Consider the following 13,329-nt stretch of genomic DNA (forward strand, 5'->3'; position numbering starts at 1 on the left):
AAATGATATGCTCTCAGCACAAACACCAGAAGAGTAGAAACTGGCCCTTTGAGTAGGAAAACATGTGGTGGCTCACTCTCTGATACTGCCCCTGGCTCACCCCACAATTCCATTTACACCAACCCCGCTACTCAGCATCTGATCCCCCTATCTACTTTTGCCTCACCAGACCCTGCCCAGATGTAGCATTTTCCTAACTCTATTTTCTCCTACCATTGTATTTTTCTTTCTGTTTTTATAGTGTCATGATTGATATTTTCAAAGAGTCCAGGAAAGATAGATGGCTGGTGATAATTCATAAAGGACTTGATTCACAAAGTCTGCTCCCACGAAGATCTCCTACACAGCAGGTGATGGAGATGGACTGATGGTGAAGGTGTGGTGAGTGGGTGAGCACATAGCAGGAGTGATAGAAGAAAACAGTGGGCTAGAGACCAGGCAGCATTCTCAGAATGCTCTGATGGCACCATGAGGCAGCACAGAGGCAGCACAGAGGCGATGTGCAGGTAGGATGCCAGGGGTGCCAGCCCTGGAGATGGCACAGGCTGAGTAGGCCTCAGGAAGGCAGTGCTGTCTAAACCTCATCTCCCTTTATGAGAATGGCCTCCCATGCCTCTTCAAGAGCCCTACTCTTCTCACTGACAACCTGGAAACCCTGATCTGCCAATCATCACATGATCATCCTATAAAGGCCTTTGCACAATTGTGGTTAACTGCAGGACCTCAAGTGCACCTGTCCACCCTGGCTAATGTGCATGGGTGAGCACACTCCCTAGTAAAACCAACAAACAAGTCAGCACAGTGCACTCTGTCCTGCAAATAGCTGCAGCCCACTACTTTGTTTCAAGTAGAAGCTACAAGAAGCCCCAGGTCTGGTACCAACATGCACCCCACCCTCTGTGTCGGGCACATTTCCTGGGCACATTTCCTGTTTTTCCCTGAACCTACAGACCCTATATATACCCATGGGCAGTCCTAATAAACGGACTTCGGACTTCAGACCCCAGGCTCCTGCTTCAGTTTCTCGTGTCTCTGGGTCTCCTACATTCGGGCAATGGGCTAACGTAGCGGTCAGCACACCCCTCAGTGGGTTTGCAACACACAATACATGCAATAGCTTTCTTTGCAAAAATTTAATTCACATCTAGTGTGCCTGTGTGTCCTTAAATTCTCATAACACTGCTGGGTAAATAAGTTCAGGATCAAAGAGATGCGTAACCTTGCCCAAAGCCACACCAGGGCAAGCATTTACACTCACATCCAGACATCCTGACTTGGAAGCCTATGCTTCCTAGAACAGCTGTTAGCAGATTTATTGTTCTGTAACTCTAAGTTCTATCAACTTGACTCATCTAGACTTCACTAATTCAGAATCAGTGAGGCAATAAAACATCATCATTTGACAACTCATTTACTTGGAAATCTGGGAGGTGCTATGTAAAAGTGCATGCAGTATCATTTGACACGCAGGATGGGAAGGTGCCCCTCTGAAGGTAGAGACAAGAACGTTTTGCTTAGTGGAGTCATCAGGGACAATACCAGAAATTTAGTGCTAATAAGTAATTATTTTTTTAAATGGGTTTACTGACTACAACATGGCTATTTTAATTTTTTTTTAATTCCCCAACTATAAGGAATATGGTCTTAAAGTAGTAGTACTCAGTCTATAAGATAAAAAAAAAACTACCCTAATATGTTTTATTCCAAATATTTATCACATTATACTGTACTTTATTTTTTTTAATTCATTCACATCTAAAAGTTGGTTTCCAAATATTTTGTGAATATGTGGATGTTTAAATGCATAAATGTGTGTGTTCAGTCAGCTACACTCCATCTTGGTGGAGGAGTGAAATGCTATATTCTTAAGGTACAATGGATTCCAGGGCTTTGGAATCACATACAGATTCAAATCCTGCTGTTTTCAAACTCTTCCCTCTTGGACAAATTACCTCACCTCTTATTCCTAAGCTTCCTCATCAGCAAAACAGGGATAACACAGAGACTGTGCAAAATTAGTGTGTGAATTCAGTGAGGTCATAGACTAGACACTTTGCCAAGGTTGCAACAGCTTCTGTCATGTATTTATTCTGCCTTTCCACCCCATATTTATCATGAGCTCTTAAACACCAACCTCTATGGTGGCGTTGTGGTATGCAAATTCTGTCATAAAGCTAACAGGTACACAGCAACTTTACATACAGTAACAGTCAATTTTCCCTCCATGAACATCAAATACATCTATTCATAGTCTAGAGATAAGTTGTCAGAACAGAAAGTATTCCACCAGTTTCCATGACTTTTGAATAAACCTCCCAGAGAACTTTCACCCTTTTAGCATCAATATACTATATATGCTACAATAACCACTTTGCTAAAAGAACAGGTTGAAAGAACTTCAACCTTTCTTTGCCTCAGAGTTACCAACGGGAATTTAAGACAGGATTGGAATGAAGAGTCATAACTCTTTGGAAGCTTTCTAAGCCAACAGTAAGTGTTCCCAGGTCTGTACATGGAAAGCATTTCTCTCATCTCTTCCTGTGGTCAACAATTCTATGTCCTAGAAGGTATGAGATTTTGGAAATTAACAAGACAATGCCCTTGTCAACAAGATGGCCAGGAATCATTCCCAGTTCTGGCTCACCATGACCTACTGATACACATGTTTGGAAGGAGCTTCAAGGAAGATGCTCATCTATCTTAGTCCAAGGAGGGCTGCTCTGTCTCTAAAGTTTTAGACATGCACTCAACAAATATTTATACGGTGAGTAAGCAGAGCACACAGCATGCAAATTTTGTAATTAGTGTTTTCTATTTGGAGCTATTCTAATCCATAACTAGGGCCTTTATTCATTTAGGGTTGTATTTTTTCATCTGCAAAATGAGGTAACTGTTACATTATCCCTATGATTTTTTAAAACATTAAGCTTCTATAACCCTATACTTGTAGGCATATGTATATGTTCCAGATGATAGAATTTCTGGAGCTCTGATCACCAGATAAGTGAGGCTAATATTAGAAAACACAATGAATAAACAATGCATCCTTTGCCTGCTGCTACAGACATCCTAACAAGAAGGCATTAACCGTGCACCCACAGCAACACACAGAAAGAGAATTAGCTCCCTTAATTATTTCTATCACTCCTAATATAATATGTAAGTGTAGGAATATTGACCTGGCAGTGTAAATATATTGATTATTTTTTTCTGTATCAATTGTTCATTAATAAGTGAAAAAACAAATATATCTCAAGTCAACTACATTCAAGCAAATAAAACCTTAAAGAAATTTTTTTTCTGACTACTACATATAGTATTTTCATTGATCCTCTGTTCCTAGCTATTTCTTCAAATACCACCTGGCTCACATATTAACTTCTCAGCTGCATTTGTCTCAATACCACAGTTACATTCTGCACAGAAATTCAACTTCCTTAATCTACAGTCTAAGTTTCTCTATTAAAACTGAAACTTTTGTGGACCATGAAGGGATTCTTTTAATAAGTCAAACATATAAAGATTTCACTCATAGCTATAACAACAAATGAAATAATAACAAACCCTTTGATTTGGACAACAGAATGTTGAAGAAAACAGAGTAAGGGGGAGATGCACAAAATACATAAAGCCGTCAATGGTATGGTGGAAACTGATTTCAGGTGGTGATCTTAATTTGGTCCACACAGATATCCAAGCATGAAGCTGTACACCTAAAACTTACAGTGTTATAAACCAGTGTGACCTCCACTGAAAAAGACAGCAATATAATACTGGTTAGTGACTGATGAAAAGAAAATAATGGAAACAGCAGTCAGCTTTCAAATGATAAAGAAGTAAATACTAAAGTAAATTCTTAACAAAATCCTTCCAATATCAAGAGATGGCTTTTGTCATTACAACCACCACTGGAACAAAGTCCAAAAGACATAAGGTGTTTGGTGAAGATCACTGTGCTCAAGAATAAAGGTAATAGGGACAAGAGCAGACACAGGTGAAAATCTGATAAAAGGTAATTGATCTTAAAAAAGAACAATCAAGAGTATGTGCAGGCTTGGATGAATACCTAAGACATGATATTAGTTTGTCTATGACATTCTCAGGATAACAAAGCTGAAGTAATTTTAAAGTACAATGCATACAAATCTAGAACACCGAAGGCTTATGGAGAGCTTCAGAGCATGCTGAATTCAATGAAACAGATACAGTTAGTTTTGGAAATGATGATAAAATAGAGCTTGGTGATTTGTCAACAATGATGAAGACAAGGATATCTAAATTAAAATTAAAAAATTCTGAAGACTATTATACAATTTGGATTTTGGCCCTCTCCTGTTAAAACAACTGAATTTTCATTTAGCATGAATATATTAAACAATACTGCTTTACTTTTATTATTTTAAAATATCTATTTTTATCTCTTTTTAGAAATTTATGGTGCTAAATTATCTTAAATGAAATGCTAACACATTGTTCTTCTGATATAATGGAACTCAGTGGTAAAAGACCAGAGTGAGCTCTTAGAAAGATGGGTAGAAGGAAGAAAGGAAAGGAGAGAGGGGAGAAGAAAGGAAGGGACGGACTGCACTGTGGTGTGCCTTCCTAAATTTTATCAAAATCTCTGAAAACATCAAGATAACTGGAACATACTAAAGGTAAATAAACTAGTTGGGAATAGGCCATATCATGGTCCAAGCTGGAAGGTAGAAATTTGCATTTGAAGACAAGAAAGGGGCTATTGTTACATTCACATTTCACATGCAGTCATAGGTAGTTTTATACTAGCTTTCATGACAAACATCGTTTCCATCATTTTATGTTGCCACCATCATAAAAAAAAGATGTATTTCCACGTGAAGTTTTAAAAACATTGGTTTGAGTAGCTACTTTGAATTTTCTAGATTAATAGATGCACAAAACTAATGTGATAATAGCTAATTTCTTTGACATTGAAAGCATTAGTATATTGGTTGACAATATTTTTACTTAACTTGCAAAGATGAAATTCTCAAAGAAGACAACTTTTATGGTAAATGTATAGAACACTTTAATAGATACACAAGACTATTAAAATACTTAAACATTGAATTTTGAGAAATCAAACAGTCAGATAAAACCAAACTTTAAAAAAAATAATTTTTAGAAGATGATTATAGAACTGAGGAAGCCAGAGAGGAAGGAGAAGATGGAAGGGCAAGAACAAAGTGGGAGGGAGCACAGTAGACTAGAGTGTTGAAATATGGATGTTTAGGTGGGGGGGTGAACTATGGTAATAACACATGAAGGGGGTATCCTTTACTCCCAAAATACGGACAATGATAAATAAAGCACATCATTTGCTGTCAAAAGTCACAGACATTGCAACCATAGTTTTGGAATTCCTGAACAATTAAATCATAATGTATAAATTAAAACTTGATTTTATAACAAATTCCATAAACTAAATATTTCTTTAAAAAAAAAAGATTTATTTATTCATGCATCAAGAGCTAAGGTGAAGGCCAGAAGTGGGAGAGCAAGAAGATTTACCAGAGACAGAGTGGGAGCGTAACAGGCAGACTGACTGAAATACACTGCTGAGGGGAGCAGTGGGCTAGACAGGAGAAGTCTGCCACACTATGTGGGTCACCTCCCTGGCCAGGAATAGAACTTGTGTTTCAGTGGCTGCTGATAGCTTCACAGAGCTGAGATTTAACACCTTGTGCCACCAGGGAGACCACTAAATCTTTCTTGAACAATTCCCTTCACTAGGGTAAGGAAATGAAAAGAATACAACTAAGAAATACAGTAAAATGTTTCATTGAGTGAAAATATTTAAACTAAAATAATTTTCATTACCTTCCAAAGTGGAAATGATAGTGATCTACTTAATTAACTTTGATATACATCAAAATAAGCAGACTGGACTAATGACTAGATAAGGTATAAATGGATAATGTGATAAATATAATAAAATTCAGTCATATCTAGTTAGTAAATATATTTATTTTTACTATCCAAATTTGTCAACATTTCTCTGTGTCTGAAACTTTTCAGAAAAAAATGAAAGCATGAAGACTGATAAATGAAACTTTGAAACAAAAATATGTTCAGTATATTTAGTCACTAGGGAAATACTTCAAAATTCCACTGGTGATCCTAAGTATGGGACAGAACACTCAGCAACAGGAACTCCCTCACACCACCAGTGGGTGTCTGAAGTGACACATTCAGTAGCAGCATCTACTAAAGTCAAAGTTTGTATTTATTTCAGCACACAACACACTTCCACTTCTAGATGCCTACATATATACCGCATACATCACATACAACAGTATTCAGAGCAGTATTATTCACAGTAACCAAACTGTAAACTAACCAACTCTATGAGTATGTTACCTCATCACTGGTAGAGCCAATGGTCTAGGGCCATATGTTTGTCAGCTTTATCAGGATATAACAGAAAAAATATATAACTTTTTTTTTTTAGTGAAACTTCTAAATTAGAAGTGTTCGTATATTTCACATAGTAAGAGATGCTTTCTAACACAAGCCCAGTCTTAGTCAACCAGAGCCCATGGAGGCGGCACTTGTGCAACTTCTTCCATGGACGCCTGAGGAAAAAGAAGTCTGGAACAGTTTTTCTTCCAGGCTAGGACTGTGTGCCTTTAATTCAATTTTACACAAATTCGGAAAATACTTTCTTCAAATTCTGCATCAAATTCCCAAGGGATTATGAAAAAGGAATAAAATCTATCATCTCTGCCTTGGAGAAAATGCAGCAAAGTCAAGTGGATAAGAGAAGGCAAAAGGTCTGCCATAATTTGCTGTATAACTTAGGTAAGTTACTTAACCCCTCTGATCCAGTGACTTTATCTGAATAATGGTGGTGATAATAGGACCAACCTCAGACTGTTGTTATCAGAAATAAGTGTTATTGCTCCTAGACAATTAAGAGGACTTCCTGAGGCATAGTAAGCATTAATAGTTAGAATCATCATTATCACCACCTTCATTAGGAACATGCAACCGTGAGTTTAAATTTTTCTTTTTTGCATTAATTTATTATAAAACTGAAGCTACAATAAAAAAGGCTATAAAACTGATTTTCCAAGTTTCACTATTCTCATGTCTTCCTGACAAATCCTAACTACATTTACCTACTCTTTAGAGATTGTAATGTTGATGGTAACTGGGGGTGCAGAGCAAATGAACAACAACAAAAAAAAAACCCACAAGTACATTAACACAAATAAATGGAGTCTGGCTGGCCTTTATCTTCCCTGGCAGATGTATACAATTGTATATTAGGAAAAAGTCTTGAGAAATATTTTTGAAATGAGTGAGAATCTTAGTTTTTAAAGAAATTAATGAATAGATTTTTTTTTCTAAATGAACTTCATTGTCTGCTATCTGAAATTTGGTTTTTTTTTTTTTAGGTTCTGCCTAACCGAGACCTGGGCACTTCGGTTGCGATTAAACACCTATTCCTTCTTGGGACACACACACATTCACATGCAGAAATTGCTTTTGTGGCCATCTTTGTTATTTTCTGGCTTGTGTTTAGGAGAAAAATATGTCACCTATTATAAGATAAGGCTTTCCTAATTTAGAGCCTTCAAGTCATATTTTCTTGCCCTTCCTCCATCTGTTATTTTACTAGAACAACAAAAAGCAGCCTCTCCACTATATTCAACAGGCCTTCCTAACTGAATGCCTTCAGGACACTGTCCAAACTGGGTCAGCAGTCTCGTGAATGCTTGACTTTCCTCATCCCTGGCCTTCAACTCCACAGACAGAGGCTCTGACCTTGGCTTAAAAATGTTTGAAGACTATATTTTAAAATAGGTTCTCTATTTCCTGTTGCTGTTATATCTCGGAACCCCCAGCATGAGTATCTGGCTAAAACACAATTTCGAATCAAGAAAAGGTCCCACTCTCTCCTTTTCCCTTCCCCTATGCTGACAGGTGGCATCCTCGCATTTGCTTTGCTGTGTGGGTTTCAAAGGTAGGACCTTGTAGTGATGAAGGGAAAGACTTCAGCAATTTCCTCCCAGTTCTTTACACCACAGAAACATGTGAAAATGGGCCACTAAAAATAATTCAGCTCTGTTGTTAAATAGGCAATTACTTTTGGTGGACCAGACACCATAAAGCCAGGTAGGCCTGTAGACGCTGCTTGTTATACACGGACCTAAGCTTTTCTACTACCACAGCGTTTGTTTCCTCTCTCTTCTTTGGAGAGAAGAGAGGCTCTTCTTCGGAGGCTGGCCACCATGGGTGGTAGCAGTTATGGCTGCTATTCTCACACATATGAAATTCAAAACTAGGAAAAGTAGAATCCAATATTACAAAAAACAGTTGCAGGAGTCAAGCACTCAAAACTCAGGGAGAGTTGAGCTAAGATTTCAGTTTCTAATGAAGGGGGAAAAAAAGTTGTTGCATTCACCTACTCTGCATGCCAACTCGCAGTGCCTTCTCTCCAGATGCCACTCAAAAAAGAAACTCTGCAAATGTAACAGGAGTGGAGATCCTGAGGGAGCCAATTAGATTTAAGCCACTTTCAAAATTCTGTAAAAAAAAAAAAAAAAAAGAATCAGAGAAAACTTGGCACTTGAAATGATATTTTATGTGTTCCGCTTTGGACCATGGGCTGCTACTCATAGCATGCCCAGTTGTCACACATGCAAGATAAACCGATAAACCTTGGGATTTTCTTAACTTTAAAGGAAAATATTTTACTGATTGAAGGTAGGGAAGTAGGAATTATAGTATTCACAGTTTTACAATACCAATTTCAACAATTATATTTGATACTTTCTCCACAGAATATATTACTTTTGGTAGAAATGTAGAGTCTATGACAGGGACAGAGATCAAATTTTCTCATCTACAAATGAGAAACAAGTTGAGGTTTAGGAAGACTTGGGAAATCTAGAAAAGAAATCAGTAGATTAAAAACTTGACAACATCTAGAGAAAACAAAAGGTTAAAAATACAGGTAAATTAAAAGATATTTCATATACATAGCAAATGTGGGCCTTGGGTTTTTAGTATAGCAGAATCATTTGCTAGTAAAATCTTAGATTTTTAATTTAGCACTGAGGAATCATTAGCTAGTAAAACAAACAGCTCCAGAGAAAAAAGTGGCACATCAAGTCTAATAATGCTTCCCTCATCTTTGGGATTATCGGCCAAAATATGACAAATTGGGCCAAGGTCAATGGCAGAGGACTGCAGGGAAACGCTCTTCGGCTGGCCGTGTACTCCTTTGAGGTGCCTGTGATTGGCTAGCAAAGCCAGGATGAGGGAAGATACACAAGAAGAGTAATTTTCCTTTCCCTCACTCCCTGATATAAGCACCTTTGTGGCTTCTTGATAAACTGGCAGGAGAGGCTGGGTTGGGAAAGAGAAGTTCCCAGAAAAGTGCTTTTGTAGAGGCAGATGCAGCCCTGAGTTTTAGCTGGTGGTGGAAACCCCAGGCTCCCACATCTCCCCAGAGTTCACTACATGAATTCAATGGTTATTTGTGAGTACAGCCTGTCTTAATTAGATGCTAAGTAGATATGTCAAAGACAACAGAACCAGGCACAAAGAAAGGCTCAAAGACTTAAAAATAACCAACTTCAGTTGAATTTCCAGGATGGCTTCTTTCCTTCCTAGCTAGGAAAAGCTTGCCAGAGAGCCACCTCTGAAGATGACTTAGTAAGCCCTCCAGACCCTCATTCACTCCTGCACCTTTTCTTTAATAAGGCAGCAAAATATCTGGATCCAAATACAGGAACAAAAACAAAACAGGTAAAGGGAAAATGTTCTCTTGGAAAACCTTGCTAGGCTCCTGGACAAGACCATGCTTCTGTTCCACAATGTGGTTGGATGTTTTTATTATATCACATCCATTCTTCTTTCCCAGAAGGGATGTTTTACCACCACCCCTGGTGACAAATATGCGTTAGACACCTGCATTGTCAGGAAAGGCACTCAGGGAAGAGAGCTCATATTCTGCCTCCAGAAAGATCCTGCTCTCAGCGAAAGAAGATGTTTGTGGCTGTAAAAGAAACAGCTCACCTGTCAAAACCTGATCTCTTTCCAGCTCTACCTTAAATGTAACCTGTACCCTGAGGTGGTTCCAATATCTTCACTACAAATAACCTCTCCCTCACAGGAGTTGCTAAGTCCTCCTCTATTTTTTTTTATTTTATTTATTTATGTTATTCTTTTATTGAGACTTAAATTCTTTGAACAATATGATTTTAATGGCTGGAAAGAGCAAAATATGTCAGTAAATGTCAAGTTTTTGACTCTCTTGTATAGAATATCTCAGTTACTGAGGAACCAAAATGGTCAGGAAAGACTTTATCCAGTTACAGTTGAATTGGAATTATCAAGGGCAGAAAGAAATGCATGTAAACAAGGAAGAAAATGAACAAAAGTCTGGTGTCTCTGGATGTCTCCTAACACAGATATTTAATGACCTTATAAGTGGCTATGACCTTATAAGTGGCTATGAAGAGCAATGAAAAGTTCTTTTAAGATGGGTTCATCAATCCCATAATACTCCTGATGTGCACCAGTGATAGTAATGACTGGAGGAATATTACTATCTTGCTTTTGAGACCCAGGAACTCCTCTAGGGCCATCCCCTTGCAGAAAGCAGATAAGTTTCAGAAATAAATGAATTCCCATGTCTGCATTTACCACATGGAATGGTATGACATTTTTGGAGAGAAGGAAGGATTAAGAACTTAATTAAGCCAAAGCTCTGTTACACACAGCAGCTACAGCCAATCACAGAGAGTGACAAGGTATGTTTGTCTTTTTTTTTTTTTTAACGAACTCTTTGATATAATTACAAAATGGGGGAAAAAGTACACCCACACATATGTGTATACATGGTATCAGCCAAACCATTCTATATTTAGCCAAACCAAAAAATTTCATGGTCACAGCTATTATCAATATAAATATTCAACTTTGCAATGGTTTTAAATGAAACAGTGTTTAGAATGCCTCTTTAGAGCTAGTTTTTAGAAATTACTATTTCTTAAGCATTTACTTTCTTTTTGGCCTCTTTGTGTAAATTTGCTGTTCTTTTTTCAATTTCCCAGGATCCCAAAGGCCATTCTCTATGGTGTTTGCTTTAAAAACTCAGTGCCAAAGATTCTGCCTCAGCTTTCAAGTTCACTGGGATGACATTTCCCACTCTTCATATTTCCCCAACATCCAGATCTAGTTGATCTGCATTTTCTACAGAAAGTTTCACTTGGTAATTGCAATCTGCCTCTTGCATAGTTTCTTTCCATTCCCCTGGGTAGGTACTGCCGGGAAGACAGAAGAGAGGTGGAGAGTTTTCATGCTAATGAGGTTTCTGTGCTAAAGGTAGGAGCAGAGTCTGGTATTTCTCCCGGGAGCCCAGGTGAGCTCATGGATAAGGGCACAGCTGAGAGTCATTCTGGCACCTTGCTGTTAGTCCAAAGCAGGTATTCCAGTGTCTGAGCAGTGACCTGTTAATGGCTTACATAATGAAGAAATGAGTCAGTATACTTGGCAATTCAGTTCTGACTATGGAAGGCCTTAACTCAAAAGAAAATTCAAGAGAAACACTAGTGACTTTTTTTTTTTTCTTTTAAGATGCTGGTCATAGAATAAAGGTTACTAAATTATGTATAGCTGTATTCTGCTGTTTTTCCTGTGGACTTGGATGACTGAGGTCCTAGGGTTGCCTCCAAGCATCCGACAAAAGAAGACCACCTTGACCGGCTGAGGCCTACCAGCTATTATGAGATTAGCCCTCCTCAGCAACTGAAGAAACTTGCCTCAGCCACTTAGAAGACCTGGGGAGTAAAGTGGGTTTGGGAAGGTGGGGAGTGGGGAGGGGGAACCACCACATGTTTTTAACACTAGCAAATCTTCTAGTGTAAGCAAAGTCTTAACTAAAATACACCAACTTAGGTGTCAAAAGTCATTTAGAGAACCTGCAATAATTTTTCAGTAGTTCTTCTACTATCATGGTGCGGGAGGCAAAGGAAAGTGCCTGACATTCTAAACAGAAAAAACAACAGGTGCCACTTAGATTTATGGGCCTAATAACAAAAAGAAACCTAAAGCACTCCTAGCCAAAGGAGCTTCACCATCTTTCGAGGTAGATGATAGAAGCAATATTCTTATTTTCAAGTTAAGGAAACCAAGCTTTTTGAGTTTATTATGTAAATCACTCGTCTCCCCAGTTAGTAAGTGGTAGAGAGAGGGTTTGGATACATACAACCAATTACATGTATTCTGAGTGAGTAGTGAAATTTCCTATCGGGGTTAGACTCTTTCCACAAATTTTTGGAAGATGAAGTACGAGGTAAAACAAACAAACAAAATTACAAACTTCTTTTAAAATAAGACAATAAAGAGAACAATCCTGGAGAAATACAGGATTTCTTCAACCACATTGTTCATTTCTTTGTTATCTGGTTATGAATGAGGTCAAAGGAGATTCTAAAGTTGAACCACATGACTGTTTGGCCACAAAGACTGGGATTTGTTCTCAGCCAAAGTTTCCCATGTAGCTCAAACCTCCATAGCATTGTTCTTTCTCAAGTATGACTTGTTGCCATTTGGCTATTCAAGTGGTCAACGCCCAGGAACTGAGTTTTCTACTCTCTCTTCTGGGAGGGTGGGAGGAGTGACATCATGACAGTCTTCTCTCCTATGATCCCACTGAATATGTCAAATAAATGCTGTTCCTGCTGTCCTGCTACAGAGCATGAATTATTTGATCTGCCAAGCAGATTCATGTGAAAACCAGCATACGTTCCCCATCCCAGGGCCACAAAAAGGGGAAAAGGCAGCAATGAGTAACTGTTCAGGCAAAACTGATCACAAGAGAGATGAACGTTATTCACGTCCTCCACTCTTCACAAAAATAGTGTCCATACAGCATATCCATGTATATCTTGCCTCAAACAAGTAAAAACTGAACTTGCCTCCTCCTCCGTGCCCCCATACAATTTTGTACAGATTGCTAAGTTACAGCACTTACACATTGTCTTATGATATTTTTTAGGTGTCCAGCTTCCTACTAGTATACTAGCAACTCCCCTGCCCCTTAATATTTGTATTCCATGCATCTGGTGTCACTCTTAACAAATATTTGTTAGACAAACAAACAAAAGGTAGAGATTAAAATGAATTTATGACAACTTGCCCAAGGACTCTCTCATTAGCTAGGACAAAAAGAAATGTTCTTTTCCTTCTATTCTGTAAGGCTGATGGTGGCTGGCACTGCCACACTTAGGTCGGGAGGTGTATCATGTCTGTTTGTACCATGAAGTGTCAAGGACTTTGGGCACTGAGTGAATG

General features: G+C 38.3%; 1 protein-coding gene across 3 annotated transcripts in view; it reads right to left on the reverse strand.

The window, feature by feature from the left end:
• ENOX1 (ecto-NOX disulfide-thiol exchanger 1) overlaps window positions 1-13,329 on the reverse strand; it is a 489,446-nt gene that overhangs the window by 380,231 nt on the left and 95,886 nt on the right. For 2 of the 3 annotated variants that reach the window (XM_012723223.1, XM_004680132.2), the window contains exon 2: window positions 8,433-8,550. The gene's annotated coding sequence lies outside the window, so the exon portion shown is untranslated. Of the gene's footprint in view, window positions 1-8,428; window positions 8,551-13,329 lie in introns of all 3 variants that reach the window. The other variant, XM_012723222.1, reaches the window with a different exon arrangement.

Source organism: Condylura cristata, unplaced genomic scaffold, assembly GCF_000260355.1.
Source record: "Condylura cristata isolate star-nosed mole 26May11 unplaced genomic scaffold, ConCri1.0 scaffold00010, whole genome shotgun sequence".
Lineage (NCBI taxonomy): Eukaryota > Metazoa > Chordata > Mammalia > Eulipotyphla > Talpidae > Condylura > Condylura cristata.